Genomic DNA, 19,392 nt, shown 5'->3' on the forward strand with positions numbered 1-19,392 from the left:
TGTTTCACACAGTTCTTTTGACTTTTATCGCATATCCCTGACTCATTTTGAGTAGTGTATACTGTGCACATACACTGCACATCACACAGCTGGCTGACCACTAGATGTCCCAAAACACACAACATATTTCAGGTCTGTGATAAACTCCAACACAAGGGACTCAAGCCTAAATGTTGGATTCCCCCCTTGAAGACGCAAACACTGGCATTTGCTTTGACAGCCTGTAATACACCGGAGAATGAAGCCAGGCTGCAGAACAGTTCAAACAGGCTTATCAACAAGACTCAACAGCTGGTAAAACTGCACTTGGTCTGAATCCTCCTCCTCCTGCAGCAACAGCAGCAAGCAGAGGGGCCCCTGAACACACCACGGCTCATCTGATGGTGATGGTTTATATCATTATTCTAACAGAACTCACTGCAACAGCCTGCTGTACTGAACTGCTACACCACGCCAGCAAAATGAATGAGCTGGCCACAGAATAACAGTCCGGTCCGGTCCATTCATAATCACAATAATGAGACGTAACGGTCTGATAACCGGGTCAGTGTGTAGTCAACCCACTTTGAATACAAATTCTTTTACGAGCAACATTTGTCACGGCTGCCTCACAGACACACACACACACACACACACACACACACACACACACACACACACACACACACACACTGCCCATTCATTCAGGGGTGTGTGTGCGTGTGTGGAGGGGAGAGGGGGTACAACCTGTTTTTTTCTTTTTATTACGATAGACTCGGAAGCGATTTCCGCCAAAAACTTGTGAACAAATCATCTGAGAACTTCCACCTGGAGCGGCTCCATTTGATCCCTCACAGACAGCTCGTGGAACACAGTCGACTGCAGCCTGTACAAACCCCACGTGCCTCTTTTTTTAAAATAAATAAATAAATAATAAAAAACATATCTAGATATATTTTAATACGTGATACATGAAAATATCTGGCTGAGCAGATTGTGCTGCTTCACTGTAGGTTATTGTGGCAAGAAAGAAAAAACGCGTGTATCCCTCCGTACACTGACAGAACTGGCAACCTCTACCTGCGTCCACACAACACACACACACAGGAAATGTGACAACTTGACTTAAAGGCTACATCTTTGCAGTGTAGCACGTTAAAGTCGCCAAGGTTATCCATTATTGACTGACTGCTTACCTGCTCGGACTTTCTCTTCCCCTGGCACCACAAAAGCTCCCCCCAAGAAAAATAAATAAATAAATAAAAATGACACGAAATATTCAACAACACAGCTGTGTTGTTTTACTGCGGCTCTGGTTCCGACAGAGGCAGATATCCGTCCGTGTTCACGTATCCAACATGCGACAGGTTAGTGACCCAGGAGGCTGGTTTTAGCTGCTGCTGCTGCTCCTGCTGCTGCTGTTGCACTGTGCAGAGGTGGAGCAGTGAGCAGGAGTCCTCTGCAGCAGCGGCGGCAGCAGCAGCAGCGTGGAGAGAGCAAAAGGCGGTGGGAGGAGCTCCGAGCCGACCATGCAGGCTGGCCGGTAGCCACACTCACAGATCCTCATTAAAGCTTTTGTCCTGCGTGCTGTCACGTTTAAAAACACCGCACAGCTCTTCAGCTTGTCATTTTTTTGTTGTTGTTGCAGAAAATTACACATTATTGCAGGGGTCACCAACTACATTTGTCGGAGGGCCAGAATTTTACTGGACACTCACCTTGGGGGCCGGACCCCCAAAAAATTGAAATAAAAATATAATTTTGGCATAAAATTATCACTTAATGTTTATTTGTTTATATTTTTTCATTTCATTACAAAACTGAAGGCATTTTTAGCCTTTATGAGTCAGGCTCCTATCACTTGTACCACAGTCAACCACCAGGAGTGATAGAGATACTTTGTCTCAATTCAAGTAAACTTTATTTATAGAGCACTTGAAAAACAAACAGATGAAACAAAGTATCGATATAGGGCTGTCGTCCCTGGCTTCAGCGCTAATACAGTTTCAGTTAGTGGAAGGAAAAGGCCTCTTAACACAGGTAGGCTAAAATGGCACTCTCAAAGGCCATGAAACGAAAAGTTGACGCGGAAAACAGATCCTTTAATGACGAATGGACTGAAAAGTACGCATTTATCATGCCAACCTTCAGAAATCCGTTACCTGTGTGCCTCATTTGCAACGAAACTGTTGCTGTTGCTAAAGAATATAATCTGCGCCGTCACCACAACACTAAACACACAAATTTCAAGGATTCATATCCTGAGCAGTCAGAGGCCCGAAAGAGAAAAATTGCCACATTGAAATCTGCGTACTCCTGTGCAAGTGGCATTATTACTCGAGCTTTAACTGATCAAGAGAGAGCAACGTGTGCATCAATGCAGGCTGCCTGGGTGCTTTGCAAACATAATCGACCTTTCACAGAAAGTGAGGTTTTCAAGGAGTGCATGGTCACAGTTCTGGAGGAACTTGCCCCCGACAAATCCATGGACAGAATTATTGCAGCTGTCAAACAAATACCTCTCTCTGCTTCAACTGCCGCGCGTCGTGTACACGTCTTGGCAGAGCATGTCCAGCAAGTTGTCATTGAAGGGATCAAGGAAGCCAAATACATTTCGTTGGCCATTGATGAATCCACGGACAATACGGATATCTCACAGTTGTGCGTTTTTGTCAGATTCTTTGATGGCAAAGATTTCCGAGAGGAGCTGCTGGCATTGCTTCCGCTGGAGGACAACACCACTGCTGACATCATCTTCGGAAAACTGGAGGATTTTTTTAAAAGTCATGGATTGTCCTTTGATAAAATCAACCTGATAGTGACAGATGGAGCACCTGCTATGATTGGCAAAAACAAGGGTCTGGTGAGCAGAATAAAGACTGTCGCTCCTAAAACTAACGCGCTTCACTGCATTATCCATCAAAGTGTGCTGTGCGCAAAGCTAAGTGGGGAGCTCAAAGAGGTGATGGAGAAAACAATGAAAATTATCAACCACATCAGAGGAACCTCAAGCACACAGCATCGCCTGTTCCGCAAATTTGTGCTCGAATCCGAGGCTTCTCATGATGACCTGTTACTCCACAATGACGTGCGCTGGCTCAGTAAGGGCAAAGCACTGGAGCGCTTCGTTGAACTCAGTGCCCAGGTAGTGGAGTTTTTGAAACAAAGCAAAGCAAAAGCGGCAGCTGACCATCTCCGCACCATGCAGGACAGCGAATATATGTCCAACGTTGCATTTTTGACAGACATTTTCTCGCATTTGAATGCACTTAATCTCCAGCTGCAAGGAAAAGAGAAATCAGTGGTGGATCTGGTGGAAAAACTCGATGCGTTTGGGAACAAACTTGACCTTTTTAACGCAGATTTGTTGTCGGGGAGGCTGTTGCATTTCAGCACACTGAAGAAGGTGGGACAAAGCCACGTAACAGACAGGATGAAGAAATTCATCACACAATTAAAAGACAACTTCTCCTCCAGGTTCGATGACTTTTTAATTCCCAGGGATGTCATTGGATTTGTGCGTGATCCTTTCAGCATCAACCCAAGTGGAGAATTCTCCACAAACGCAGTGAAAATGATGTCTTTGGACGAAGCGGCCATTCAGAGCGAGCTGGCTGAAATCCAGGCCGCCGGGGACCTGAAGGCTGCTCTCCGTGGTGCTGAAAACCTGGGCGCATTTTGGTTGTCCTGTCCCGAGGAGTATGGTACATTGAAGACGCTGGCTATGTATGTGCTCACCATGTTCGGTTCGACGTACACCTGTGAGGCTGCGTTCTCCAAAATGAACAACATAAAAACACATGAGAGGAACCGGCTGTCACACCAGTCCTTGGAGGACTCTTTGCGCATAAGTCTGACAGCGGCCAAGCCTGATGTAAAAAAGTTGGTGTCAGAGGGGAAATGTAATTTTAGCCATTGAGCAGTGTGAGTAACCTATTTCAGCCTTGTGATTTGAAATCGCTATAGCCCACTTAACGTTTTATTTGATGTGCAAACATTATTTGTAACCTGTTTTTGTTCGGATACCAGGTTAGTATTTATTTACCATGCTATTTTAAGTTATGCCAGCCAGTTGGTTTTCTCTCCTTTTTTTGTACGGAGAAGTCTGGTTTGAAGTTTGTTGAGACTTTGAAATAAAAACCAAACGTTAAGTAGGGGGCATAAGGAAAAGTTATGTGTGGAAAATAACAAGAACTGTGTGAAACAATAAATGTAAAAAAAAAAAAAAAGTGGAGCGAGTTTGTCCTCATTTCGGAATAAAGCCTAAATAGAGTCATAATTGGTGGGGATTACTGATAGTTAAGAGTCTCAGTCGTTGTTGCTATTTTCAGTTGCTTTAATAGTGTGGACCACATGATATATTCTCCTCTTTTTTTTTTCTCCTCACAATTTTCGAATCCAGTCGCGGGCCGGATTGAACGGTTCGGCGGGCCGGATTCGGCCCGCGGGCCGCCAGTTGATGATCACTGCATTATTGTTTACCCAGTGCTGCAAATCCCTCCACCACCACCATATATGAGAATTACAAGGGGCTGGCAAAAAGAAAGCAAGCAAGCACTCAGTATTAAAGGATAAGCTAACTCACAAAAATTACAATTTTGTAATTATCCAGTCATGCGGATGGAAAGTCAGGTGAAGTTGCGCAGTCCGCAAAACATTTCTGGAGAACTAGGGTTCTCTTAAAAGACTGACGTAGATGGGGACTTGTTTTAAAATGTAAAAATCAACCCCTAAAAAATGAAAATGTTTTTAGAAAATTGCTCCAACCAAGTCTTTGGGTCCCTAACTGTTTTAAAATATGCCTTAGTAACCCCCCCCCCCCCTTTTTAAAGCCACTCTTAACTGTCGCTGCTAAGCTAACCATTCTAACATGCTAACATGGCTACAGTGGAGCTATTTTATGTCACTCATCTGTTTGTCAAGGGTGTGAATAATGTAATTTCAAAATAACTCCAATAAGTCTAATGCAAGTCCCTACAAGCCCTGAGATATCAAATTTGTTTTTGAAAAGATGTTTTTTAAGAAAGGCCAAAATGAGGCCAAAATCTTGACTGCAGTTGCCAAGCTAAGAGCGTTAGCGTGCTAACATGGCTGCAGTGGAGAAAACAACTCCTTAATTTCTAATTGTTTTGAAAGGATATCATCTACAACCTCGATGTGCAGTTGAGACACATTAAAATAGCTCTACTCTAGCCATGTTAGCATGCTATGACTGTTAGCTTAGCAGCCACAGTGAAGACTGTGGCTTTGCAAATAACAAATTTCAAAACAGTTTGGTCTCGGGGCTTCCACAGACTTGTATTATGGTGCACAAACTGTATGGAACCATTTTATGTTTTGCATAAAACAAGTCCCTTGTTACTTCAGTTGTTTAGGAGAATGCTGTTTTACGTCACCTGACTTTCCATTGGCATGGTGGTGAGTATATAATGACTTGATCCTTTAACCATACAACATATTTGTGGTGAAGGTGGATGCATGCTAGCTCTCCTGTTTTTTTGCTGCCCCTTTCCCTCCTGCTACCCCCTGGGCTGCTGCTGCTTCTGTTCATCATGGCTGGGGTGACAGAGCGTTAGAAAAACACTGGCGCTGCCACTGAGCCAGGCTGGACCCCTGCTGGTTTCCATTACAGGCAGCAAAAGGAGAGGCAAAGCTCACAGAGTGACAAACACAGCCGCTGTGCTGGATGAAGGCAGTCATCCATAGAGATTAACCTTTTAACCGAGCACCTCCTCTTATGTCTTACTGAGAAATAACAAGTGGAACAAGGTCTTATCTGTCGGCTTTTTGACTTATTTAAGCAGAGGCAGTTGAATCACCATCTGAATCTGCTCTGTTTTGTGTCAGCTCTGCTCTTTTCATATACTTTTTGTTTTTGTTTTCTTAAAGGAGGCCACAAAGGCAGGTCCTGGAGTGATGGATAAGTGCAAAATCACATTTCACATGAGTGAAACTCCACTCCAAGGATCCCATTGCTTTGGTCTACTTCCTGTGAAAGTACACTGCATATGAATCGATTGGACACAGAAACCCACCAGTTTCCTGAACCCCGCATGTGGATTTATAGCCGAGCTGAGACAATCAGCATAAGTGCCACAGCAGAGACCGGATCAGGGTAGAAGTGATATCTTTTACAAGACCACCTGTTGAATTTGGAAACAGTCACAATCCTCTCAAGAGGATTAAGAGTTTGTTGAGATGCATCTATTTTTGGCAGCACAAAGCATGTAATAATTCTACTAATGGCGTAATTCTAATAGCTTGTGCTTTGCATTAAAAAAACTGGAGGATGTTCAGGAAGCTTCTAGACACATTCTGCCATTTAGACTTGGAGGCAACAAAAGTCTTATATAATTTTCAATAAAGGACAAGTTCACCCAAAATTGAGAGTCCTGTCTTTATGTTCCCGTCATCATGTTGATGGAAAGTACATTTTCACAATCCACAATCCACTGGAGCTTCGCAGCGAAACAGCCCTTCAGCATTCTCTTAAACAACTGAAGTAAGCGGAGACGAAAAGAAAAACAAACAAAAAAACATAAAATGACTGCTTCCAGCTTGTCTGGCACAATCCAAGTCCTCAGAAGCTCAGAGATCTAGAATTGTTTTGCAAATAGATTTATCAAAAAAAAAAAAAAAAAAACCTTTTTAAAGCCAAAATCTTCACCGTACTTGTTAGCATGCTAACATGGTTGTGGCGGAGCAAACAACTTGTAAAGTCTCCGGAGGCTCCAAATTTGGCAGCTACAGTCAAGAGTATTGCTTTAAAAATGTTGTAAATAACGTCTTTTCAAAACAATTTGAGATTTTGGGGCTTCCATAGACTTGGATTTTATTGGACGAACTGGATGGAGCCTTTCGATGTTTTTTCAGTGCATTTCAAAACAAGTCCCCATCTATTTCAGTTGTTAACGTGCCGTAAACCTCCATAAATGTTTTGTGGACTACGAAACCTTACCTGACTTTCCATCAGCCGAGGTGATAGTGAGTAGATAATGACAGAATGTTTCATTATCTGGGTGAACATATCCTTTGAATTCATGCAGGAAGTGGCATACATGCTCCAGCGTTGAGAACCGTCCCATTAACCATTTGTGGCTTCACTCTGAGAGCACAGTCATGTAAAACTGTTTCCCAGGGAACCCCAAGATAAATCTTCCATTATGGGTCGAGATTTTTAGTGCTGAGGTGTTGTGGGAGCATCCAAATTAGAGGAGCACAGCAGGGGGTGGTGGAATCGCTCATGCACACTGCATGGCAAGCTGTTTCCCACATATATTCGTCAGCAGAAATTACATAGTGAGGAAAAGAAAAATCACAAAAGTTATTCAGAACGAAAACAAAAACTTCTAATCTAATTTTATTTGGCTCCATTCTTTCTTGATTCCCACCTAAAAGTCTGAAAATGATGAAAGATAAATTAAAGATGGCATCAGGCTGTGTATATTGCTCGTCCTCGCCTGTGTTGGCACGAGGCTGAAGTTGTCGGGCTGTGTACACTGTGTCCCATAAAACATTCGGAGTTGCTCATCTTTTATGGCGCTCCCCTAAATTATGAAGGGAATCAGAGCCGCTTAATGCTAATCTGGCTGGGCCTTGAGAGGCTCTGCCACGCTGTGCACACTGATGAATTAGCAGTTTGTTGACGTGCTGCAGAGCGCTGCCAGTTTGTATGGGAGAAGGGAAAGGGAGCGAGAGGGGAACGGCAACCTTCTCTGCACACTGCAACACAAGGATGCTGCTGGGCACGGGCCAATCATAAACTGGCCGGCCGCAGATGCAGCGCCAGGATGCTGAAATATGAGCAGCACTTTGACAACTGTGCATGATGTACGTTGTTGGCGTTGCTCCTAATGCCCCTGCACCTCTGCATCGTGGCTGCTATCACACAAGTGCAGAAAAACTCTGTGAAGAAAATACAATATTAAATGTTTGATCACATCCCCGTGTCCACGGCATTCAGAATTGCTCTACCTGCTCCATTTCTACTCAGCACAAATTAATTATTAAAGGCACAATCCTCTCAAATTAAATTCAACGAGCAGAGAAGTTGGGCTTTTAATGCAAAGTAGCAAAAAATAGACTCCTGATGATTGAAGGCATTACTCAGGTTGGAAAGCAGGACCAACACTATCGCTCCCCCAGAGTCCTCTGTCAGCATTGACGAGTAGATAAATAGTAGAGAGCTGAGAATAGGTCTCTGTTATGGTGAATAAAAACCCAGTAGAGTGATACCTTCTGCAGTTAAATTCAGTAAGGAGAACTCCTCTTTGAGCTTGTAGCTTGACGCGCCTTTTGCCACAAACTCAGCTTTAAAAATCTTTTTGTTGCTGTGCATTTTCTCTGAAAACATTCAAAATGTACATACTGTCTTATAGTTTCATTTTCCTTACATAGCTTCTTTTTATCCAGGCACCCTTATTTACATTTCTCAGTCTATAGGAGCTCCTTCCAGGGACAAAGAACCTTTGGAGGAACTCCTGGAAACCACAGCCTAAATGAAGTTATTGGGACAATATTTTAGACCTACACCACATCCCTGCTCAGGTGGTAGTACTTTCCAAAAGTACAAGAACTTTGACAGCCCAGTCGCCAGGATAAAAATCTTGGCAGTTAAGGTTTCTGCACACCACAGACATGTTCACATTTGTACATGTCTATCATCACCATTTGGCTTTTGTTCATTCGTTCTTCAGCACATCGACAAGAAAATATAGCACAGATGGACCAGCGACGAAGTATCATGCCATTGAGCAAAAATGAGTGAAAGCGGCAGTCACTTCCTCGTGTCAGTGGACTATTTCTGCTAATCTTTACGTATCTTTAGACTGTGCTGGGAACTCTGACAACACTAACAGGCTGAGGGAACTTTTCACTTCCTTTAAAATGAGTTCCTGAGACTAAAAGTTTCATGTTCTTTGCGGGAAACAGCTAATAGGAAGCAGCTGTAGGATTTCTCGTTTCCTGTCAACAGGTAAAGATAAATGCTCAGTTAAAGGAATTCTACAGAGCTTTTTTTAGTAACAATTTTAGTCTCTTCAAATAGACCTATATTTTTTTATGTTTTTTGTTTTACTGTATCCTGTACAGCACTTTGCAAACTTTGTTGGAAAAAAGTGCTGTATAAATAAAAACCCACTTACTTACTTACTTTATATTCGAGGCCTTCTAGAAATGAAATGGGCTGTTTTTGTTGTCAGTACTCAACATTTTGCTCTGATGTTTACAATACAAATATAAAGATGTGGCATCAAAGTACATCTAAAGCTCTAAAATGTATGCCCCTGCAACTGCTATTCCTTGTATCAGAGCTCTTTATCTGTCTGTTTATAGGCCTCTAATAGTTGCATAGTGGACCTTTAATGACATGTAGAACAATTTTCCAGAATCTGGATGAAAAGTCAGACTCAAAGTGCAAATCTGCAAGATTGTCACGTTCCGAACAACGGTACCCTTCTTTTATCTGGTTTCGTGTTCTTATGTTGCCATTTTTGCCTTAACTAAAAGTACAGCTACGGACAGGAAATGAGGGGAGAGTAGGGGGGGGATAACGTGCAACAAAAGCCCCTAGCTGGAAGCCATTCAGAGACGTTGTTGCACGATGTACGTCTCAGCCATTCAAGCTAACACGATGCCCCTTCGTTCATCCCTAATAAATGTCCCTGCTGTATTTGGCTGTGTTGTATCCACATTTTATACACGCAGGGAAAAAATCCTTTGGTTGAGTGCAGCTTTACTATCTGACTCCAGCTTCCCCATATATGAATGAGAACCTGGAATAACACATTGTTCACATTTACTGAATATGAATTCACATGTTTGTGTCAGTCTCACAGTTTAATTTACCTGCTTATGTGGACCTACGTTTTCTGTGAGTCGTATTCTCGTGATATCTTCTCATGGAAACTGCCTATGTGGTCATTGTTGTGTGTTGTGGTAAATGTGAAGCCTCTTCACATTTCAAGAGCTCTTAACCAAAAGGAGAAGTTCAGAGTTTTGCCCTCTCGCTGTGTTTGTTTGGGCTAATTGACAAACCAGGTATTGTGCTGCTCAGGTTTCTGTCTGTTTCTCTGTGTCACTTCCCCATTACCACAGGAGGCCCCATAAAAGATATCCTGTCACGACACCAAAAGGTCTTTGTTTGCATTTGGCCTGCATGTGAAGAATACTCTTTAGTCAGCCACTGGAGAACATTACACTTCCCATCTGAAACTCAATGCCTCCCTCCGACTCAGAAATAAGAAAGAAAAAGAGAGACGCTTGACTTAAAGTTCACGTGAAATTTGAACATTTCCAACAGGTGCTGGACGTGGAAGATGAAAGAAGGAGTGAACTTGTGTTTGCAGTCGGTCTGTTTACTGCTTGTCGGAAACACTACAAAGAGCGAGAGGGTGCTGAATGTACACCGTCTCCCTCGGGACTCACTTTCTTCTCCGCAGGTCGTCCCTCTTAAAACCTCAACATTCAAAGGTAACCCCCTCGTGTAACTGTATGCCTCTGAGAGCCAGGCACCAGGAATTAATTGTGTGTGTGTGTGTGTGTGTGTCAAAGGGAGAGGTGGGTGTCAGATTCAGTGCCTTTTCCCTTCTGGGTTGCCATGGCAGTCATGTAGAGGAGTTGTTGTAGTCAGGAATGCAAAGATAACGCAAGACAGAGCTGCACCACACAGACACACACACACACACACACACACCAAGTCCAACAGTACATAAACCCACCCTTGTATACTTTCTATCACCTACTCAGTCTCCGATGACGATATTTCTCCGCTGCTGCCATCGTTGCATACCTGTACCTGCCCTCACAGGTTCACCCTGTGATTATGACACACACACACACACACACACACACACACACACACACACACACACACACACACACACACATTACACAGAGAATTTTGATTTCGACATCGGTGGGACACATCATTTGTTTACAGAGATTGAGGGAAAATTTTTTATGTAAGCTAGCCTTAATTTACCCAAATGACTGCATAGTATCAGATATTGTCTGTCTATATTGTTTGTTCTATGTTACACAACTATACTTATAATGCCTGATAACTGATAATGAGGTAGAACAGTGCATCATTACCTCATCTCCAATAAAAAAGTCTTTGAATCATCATCCATCTTAGCTAACACAGTTAGCTTCAGGGTTAACTGGCATTAGTACTGTTGCTATGGTTACCTGCCACTCAGTAGAGCATATTTCAATCGAGTGTTTATTTTCTGCAGTGGTCACCACAGAGAATGCAAAGTGATGGTTGAAGCACTTTCAAGTCTTCAAAGGACATGAAAGTGTGAAAGATGAACAACTGCGGAAAATAAGAAAGAAAATAACTGGTCTGTTGATGTGAGGTCAAAGGTTGCGTGGCCTGTGTAGCCGACATAAACACACGAGAAGGGAAGTCAAGTGTGACTCCAAAGCAGCATTTTGGTAGAATACAGACAAACCAAGATCGAAGCGGAGGTTTGACATTCCAACCCAATTGCCAGAAGAAATGTAAGCCCCATACATTTCTGCAAAACCACAGATAAGTGAAAACTGAAGTTCCTTTTCCTCTGTGTGTTAAGGTTGAATATTCTATTCTCTCTTGTCACAACCCTGGTTAGGTTTAGGCACAAAGATACACTTGGTTAGGTTTAGGAAAACATCACAGTTTGGCTTAAAATACCGTTTTTTTTTTTCTGGCACGATCACGGGTGGAGATGGTCCAACTTCCCCTGAAAATTAGTCGGTTTGGGTCGCCTCAAACACTGCTGGAAATGTCTGCAGTCCTCATTAAAGAACACTCAGTTTAGTTTCCATTAAGAAGGCTGGACATGTCCCCAGGTGTCCTTAAAAATATCCAGCGGTCTGACTGGAGTCGTGGTCACCCATCTGGCAGTCTCGTTGGATGTAATAATGCCACCACTGCTCCCTCTACATCCTGCCACAGCAGGTGGCTAATAAGTGTATAATGTGGTCATGCAGAAATGAGATGAGATGTGTTTCTTAGCTGGTTTTGGTGGACATATTTTTGAACCATGGGCACAACTAGACTTTTCTAGTTGTTCTCCTCTGCTGCCAGTCTTTACGCTTATCTCCAGTGTAAGATAATCACGCCTGGCTCCAGCTCTGTGTTTAAAACAGACAGAAAATCTGAGTTTTAGCCTATCAATCCACTTATCTGACTCTAAACAAAAGGTAAATACGTGTAATTTCTCAAAAGTCAAACTTTGAATCACTGGTGCTGTAGAAACCTGATTATACATTCAGCAGGTTAGTTTAAGTCTTGTTATTTTTGGATGTTTGGAGTACTGACTGGCTTTCCTCTGCATAACAATGGAAGAACGGGGTTAATGGGTACAGAAGTGTTTACAGAAAAAACATGATTACCTTATAAATAATAAAATTGACTACCATAACATAAACCTCTTGTATTTCCTAAAATATTGAAGTATTCAGTTGATATTCCTCTAATCCGTACTGTCTTGCGGTGTCTACACCTTTGTCTTGTTGTGAGCTTGATGTAATTTGTTTGAAGTCTGATGCTCGTTTCTTTTATATGAAAATGTTATGCTTTTTGTTTTAAGTCCATTGTTTATTCCTATTTGAAGACAATTTCATGCTGCTGCGTTTTTTGCTGCTCTTGTGAAAAAGAATTTAAATCTCAGGGAGAACATTTGCAGGTATAATAAAGTTTCATACAAACTTTACATTGGTGATTTACATCCAAAACACTTGCTTTGTAATTCTCTATTGCCTGCCTCTCATATGGATTAAAAACAGTGCATTCTTGTGAGTTCAACCTGCTGAGCGACCGGAACAGTGCTTTCTGCAACCACACTACAGCACTTAATGTTTTTTTTTTTTTTTTTTTTTTAGTGGATAATAACTAAAAGTGTCCAGTCAGAAGGTAAAATCTCATCACAGTCTGCAGGCAAAAGCCGATAGATTTTTGCTATCAGGCACACGTCTGTCAGGCAGTGATACAGAGACCTACCAGCTGGTCTTGTCGTGATTGGCTCTTCATCTGGCACACACACAAACTGCTAATACTAATACCTATTGCACACCACTGACCTGTTTGTCCTGGGATCGGGCCGCTGCTCTGCTCGAACACTTAAACACAAACACGAATGTTGGCTTGTTAGGTTTCACAGATGCACACACACACACACACGCACACACACACATACAGAGCCATCTGCCAGATGCATTAGCTGTGTGCAGATGCCCAGGTCAGACTGGGCCTCAGCTATCATAGCAGGGCACAGGGAGTGTGTGAGTTCATGAGTTCATGAGGGGGCTCAGATCATTTTAACAAGTTAGCCAAAGACCTTCTCTCTCAGATGAGAGTCTCCCTTTCTTTCTGCTTCTCTATGTGCTCTGTGTAAAATTCAGTATGTGGGTAGAGTTCAAAAACCTGCAGAAGGAAACTTTTATGTGAAGCATGTTTGACCTTGTACCAGAGCTAATCTTAAGAATTATGCATTCTTGTCCATCCTTCCATTAATTTATTATCTGTAACCGTTAATCCCGTGCAGGGTCACAGGCGGCTCGAACTGATCCCAGCTGACACTGGGCAAGTGGCGAGGTACGGCGTGGACAGGTAGCCAGTTTGATGCCTCTCAGTAACATAGACAAAGGTTGACAATATTTGATCTGATGCCTCACTGGTTCCTTAGAGTCATAATCAGAAGGAAGGAAAAAATAAAAGTATAAATTAAACACTGTAAAATCTGACAAAGCGACTTTACTTTAAAAAATCGAGGAAATCGATTACCTCAAAATTACCAAGTTAAGTAGACGATTAATTAAACTTTGAGCTCATACAACTTGACTTAAAACAGTCAGGAAACCGATTCACTCTAAGTAGACTATTAATTTCAAGTTGTACAAGCAAGCTATAATTATTAGCGTACTTTACTTGGTAAGTTTTTTTTTATAGTAAAGTCAGCTTTTAAAATTCAGTGGTGTTTTAAGTATAGTGTACATAAACAGATATATTCCAAGGTAAGATGTTATTAGGATTAAATGTTGACAGAGCACCAACATTTCTCTCTAATCTTTGTGTAGCTGCTAACAGCATACTTAATTTAATTGTTTCAACTGCTTTTTCTTGTCAGAAGTGCTGGAGGCTTTCCCAGAATGCATCAGCAGAAGACAAGACAAACCAAACAGTGGTGAAACGAGGCCAAAGACATAAACACAAGAATAACAAACATTTGGTCTTTGAATGAAAATGAAACCATGTTGACTGACTTGTGCTTCTGCACCTCCATGAAGTCAAAAATATAGTGGTTGGTGTCTGTGCACGTCAAAAGACAAATTATACTTAATAACTATGCTGAATTTCAAACACTACTGTTCAAATTAATAGAAAATACACTCATTTTAATTTAAATAAACACACTATTTTGTCTCTCTCAAATAATCAGAAGGTACAAACCATCAAACACTTGCCTCTTGTCCCGAATAAAGTGACAGGAATATTTCTTTAAGCGTACCGCTGACTCAAACACTGTGTCATGGTTAAACTTGTTGTTACCTCTTTTCAGTATTCTCTCAGCGAAGACCAATTCATCATACCTTTCATTAGTAGTGACGATCAGACCGCCTCTGAAATTCTTATTAATTGAGTCATCTTTATTTCGGCAACTTTCTTTCAAAATCACGTCAAATGATTTGATAGAAACAGCAAACTGATGTTAATAAAAATATCAGTGAACTGTGGTGCAATACACTGCAAACAGAATAAAGGAGAAAACAGAGGGAAACAAAGAGGAACCAGAAGTCACAAGGTTGTCAAGCCATTTACTGTCCCATGAGCTGCCGAGTCTTAAAACATTTAAAAAATGGACTCACATTATTAACAGTGTGGAGAAACAACAGTGTTGATGGAATATCTGTGATGGGAATGTACTTTGTTTCAGTGTCTACTGAGCTTAGCACAAGCCTATTTGTATTGACACTTTTGTGAATCACATAATGGATCTAGGTTTAGGGTTAGTTTAGAGGCAGGCTTGCAAAGTGAATGGGATGGGATTTTTGGATCTTGGCTAGAGGCAGGCTTGCAGATGTGAAATTTGACTATATGTCAGTTCGAAAAGTGTTCCTCCGGAAAGTGTTTAGGAGCATGTAACAAGCCATTTTAGAGTTTATTGGGGCCTATTTGTTTTGACACTTTTTTGGATCTCATATTTGGACCTTGGGTTAGGGTTGGTTAGAGCCAGGCTTGAGAAGTGAATGGGATGGATCAGAAGTGAAATTTGACCAAGTGTCAGGGTTAAAACTGTTCCTCCAGAAAGCGTTTCGGAGCATGTCTGGAGACCATTTGGAGTCTGATTTGACACTTTTTTGGATCTCATAGTTGGATCTTGTGTCGAGGTTGGCTAGAGCCAGGCTTGAGAAGTGAATGAGATGGATCAGAAGTGAAATGCAACAATTGTGCCCATCTGTTTTGACACTTTTTTGGATATCATAGTTGGATCTTGGGTTAGGGTTGGTTAGAGCCCGGCTTGAGAAGTGAATGGGATGGATCAGAGGTGAAATTTGACCAAGTGTCTGGGCCAAAACTGTTCCTCCAGAAAGTGTATAGCAGCATGTTTCAGGCCATTTGGAGTCTACTGGTGCCTATTTGTTGTCTACTGGTGCCTATTTGTTTTGACACTTTTTTGGGTCTCATTGGTGGATCTTGGGTTGGGGTTGGTTAGAGCCAGGCTTTCATAGTGAATGGGAAGTCTCCTGGCCAAAAATGTTCCTCCAGATAGTGCTCAGGAGCATGTTTCAGGCCATTTGGAGTCTGTTGGTACCTGTTTGTATAGAAACTTTATTATGTCTATTATTTTTTTGGACAGATTCAGACATTACAGGAGCCAGGAAAGAGTGTGGGAGTGACATGCAACAAAGGGCCCCAGGCCACTTCTAGAACTCCTCTTCAACCCTGCAGTGAGGACAAAGCCTCTGTACATGGGACGCCGTCTCTACCAACTGAAAATGAGCTAAACAGTCCCGACGAATTGCCAATTTTTGTCAGGCTTGCAAAGTGAATAGGATGGATTAGAGGTGAATTTGACAAAATGTCATGGCCAGAACTGTTCCTCCAGAATGTGTTTAGGAGCATGTTTCAGGCCATTGGAGTCTACCTGAGCCTATTTGTATTTACACTTTTTTAGATCTCATAGTTGTATCTACGGTTATGGTCAAGCACTTTAGGGTTAGAGGCAGAAAATGAAGTCGGTCTGAAGTCTGGCGTGTTCAGCACCCCTAAAAATCAGCATGATCATTGCGTGTCGATCTGACGTTCTGTTTGGGAGTTTCTCACCAGCCCTGGTACATCCTCTCTCATAATACCACTTTCTTTAATCCAAGGAGTCCAAGCCCAAGCTCAGCAAGTGGCAAATTCGCTAGTCTATTAATACAACAAAATAAACTCACAAAATGTCAAGAATAATCAATTTTTCTTACTTAACACAAAAATACAACTGTCCACTCTCTGAAATCAAGTTCCTTTCTTTTATCGAACCAAGATGAGTCTAAATGCCCCATTAACTCATGGTAAAACACACTGAACAAACTAAATAAAACTCATCATAACAGTCTTTGTTTGTTTTTCCAGAATCCCCTAAATAAAATGTGAAAATAATTTGGCTCCAGACAATAGATTCGCTTACTGCTGATGACTGACTCTCTCTTGCTCCCTACATTACCAAAGTCATGGTCCATGTCAAAGCCGCAGTAAATCACCTCCATACTCTATTCCCTGTTGTCAAACACTCCTCGTTAGTCTTAGAAGCTGTGCTCAGTTACAGTCTGGCAACTCGTTGTGTTGTTCCCTGGGAGGCAGCTCAGCCAGTTCCAGCAGACTCCAGTTGGCAAATAAAGAACTAGCTCCATGGCTAACTAAGGATTTTTTTGCAAATGAAAGCTAACTACAGCAAAGAATGTCAGCAGTTAGTGGTTATGGTGCCCACTGTATTTCAAATTCAACCTTTAAGATTAGAAAAAAAAACTCAGACCCGTCCATTAACTGAAAAACAATAAGCAAACAAATGTGCTAGTTATTTGTCCAACAACTCATGATTATTGAATAAAAAAAAAAAAATCCTCATGGGGAGTTCCATACAATAATACACTCCTGCAATACTCCAAAGTATTCACTGTTAGCAGCAGGTATGTGTGAGGTATGTGCCACTGGACCTCAAGTTGTGAGTTCTAACTCTAATTTTGAAATATCACAAATATGGCAGCAAGGTGTGACCCTGCAGTCTCCTCCCGTCTGCCTCACAGGCTTCCCAGAGGATTGATCACCCTCGCTGCTGTGATAACAGTTAGCTGACGTTTCCTCCCACTCAACGTGACTGACTTTGACTGACTGGATGAGCACTCTTCTATCTCTCCCTCACACACACTAATCCATTAGGCGGTCCATTATTTAAAGCCTTGACAGTGAAACCAAGACTCAAATCTCTGTGTGACTCATCTAAAACTGTGATTCTCAATCTGGGATGGAGCCAATGACCCTTTGACTGAAGCACTGGACTCAGAACTGGAGCTGGTCTTTAACCCACTGCAAAGGATCCAATTTCTATGCTTGATTAAAACAAGCACAACTTTTCTGTTTCCTTTCTTTATAAAATGCAAACTCGGGATCTTAAAAGAATTACGCACAAGGTATCTGTTGTTAAAAAGGCCTGAAAGTGTGAATAATGCAGTTGGCATGCAGTTGCGAGCTTTGCGACCACTCTGTTGTCACAGGCACTCGACAAAGACACTGTGGCGCAGCGCTCTAATTAGCCCGTTTGTGGATAATAACAACCCTCTTCAGCATGTTACTTATCCACTTACTGCCACGTGTACAGCGAAACATCACACAGTGAACAACTTTCTAATTGTGCTCTGGCTGTGAAACCGAACTCCTGATCTGGAGGGGAGGCTGAAAAATCATGCAGCATTGTCTCGCGCTGACTGACTTGTTTCTTTCTGCAGGGTGTTTTTGGTCTGGAGAACAAAAGACTAAATGAGTGAACCCCTGATTGCTCAGGAGACAAGGGAAATGTACAGTTGTTGATTCATGGGAGGTCTTTCTATCTCTCGCTCGCAAACACTCCGAGGACTACAACACAAAGCCCCCTCTCAGTGAAGTGCCCGGGGCTCTGTATGGAACAGAGCTGCATGGTGATGAGTAGCGTGTGAATCACACTCGGTTCCCAGACGCACGTTCGCTCCAGACTTCACCTCCCCCTCCCGTTTGCGTCGACTCCCTACCCTCTGATGACCTCCTGGAGGTCAGCACGTCTTTATATCATGTCAGACACTGAAGACTTGAGCGCCGTTCTTTAAAAGAGTTATAGTTACCAGCCATCTCGATCTTTATGTGTGCGGTACATGTACTGGATTCCTTCGGTGCTATGTGTGTGCTCGTATTTGTTTCTGCACACTGATGCATTTTTAGCAATTTATTAAAAACTATCCCACTCAGTGTGTTATTTACTTCTTATTTCTCGCCTCCGTGGAAGCTGGTGCCCGGCAAAATCCTTCTTGCATTGCCAGAATGAATGTTGGCAAAAAAACAACAAAAAAACATAATTGTGTTCACATTAGGTTAATAAATATGCATTTGCTCAAGCAAGTTATGAATAAAAAATGAAGGTCAAATCCGATGTTAAAATATAGGGTCAGTAAAACTACTCAAGAGTTTACACATTCTGCAGTTTTCATGTGGTTGTTATATCCCTGCAGGTGCAGAGGCAGTTTGTACACCTGTGCCATCAGGGCGGTGGGGGAGGGGTCACATCTGTGTGAAAACGATCGTCCTGATGATTCTCACGAAGATAAAATCAACTTCCACCTGCGTGGTTTTCATTTTCCCTTTTGTCCATTTGTTTGTGAGATGGAGGAATGCTAACAGCACACTGAGCAGACTCCAATCAAATTAGGAAAACGGTGAGGAGATTAAAGCGCAGAGGGGAATTCAGTTTTTAAGCCTGTGAAATAAATTTTGCGTGCAAATGATTCAAAGACAACTAATATAACTTGTTGTGCTCGCTCCTTGGATCTTCCCCGGGTGGGTAAGATGGTTGCCAAATTTAGCAGAAGCCCAGTTCCAGCAGATACGTGCACATGCAGCATCTCCTCTGACATAACATTTTAAATATTAAACTGAATGATTCTTTAATGCAGCACATTGGTGAAGCAAACTCAACAAACTTCAAGAACAGTGATCTGTATGCAGCCTAGGCGAAGGAAGAACAAAAAAAAAAAAAAAAAAGGAACTGGGCGTTTGACACAAAGAAAGATTAAAATGGAGGGCAATGAGAAAATAAGAGAACAGTAAGTGGGAGTAGAGGCAGAATGCTGTGTAATTATAACAGCAGATGTGGAAAAAAAGACACGTCTTGTAAAGTCAGAGACTGGGTGTGATTC

The 19,392-nt window shown here is 42.1% G+C and overlaps 1 protein-coding gene across 2 annotated transcripts in view; it reads right to left on the bottom strand.

Moving 5' to 3' along the window:
• LOC119029982 (inactive tyrosine-protein kinase PRAG1) overlaps positions 1 to 10,793 on the bottom strand; it is a 30,547-nt gene extending 19,754 nt beyond the window's left edge. Inside the window, exon 1 of one of the 2 annotated variants that reach the window (XM_037117265.1) lies at positions 10,722 to 10,793. The gene's annotated coding sequence lies outside the window, so the exon portion shown is untranslated. Of the gene's footprint in view, positions 1 to 1,175; positions 1,407 to 10,721 lie in introns of those variants that run through there. The other variant, XM_037117264.1, reaches the window with a different exon arrangement.
• Positions 10,794 to 19,392: the final 8,599 nt, after the last annotated feature.

This window comes from Acanthopagrus latus, chromosome 12 (genome assembly GCF_904848185.1).
Source record: "Acanthopagrus latus isolate v.2019 chromosome 12, fAcaLat1.1, whole genome shotgun sequence".
NCBI classification, from domain to species: domain Eukaryota; kingdom Metazoa; phylum Chordata; class Actinopteri; order Spariformes; family Sparidae; genus Acanthopagrus; species Acanthopagrus latus.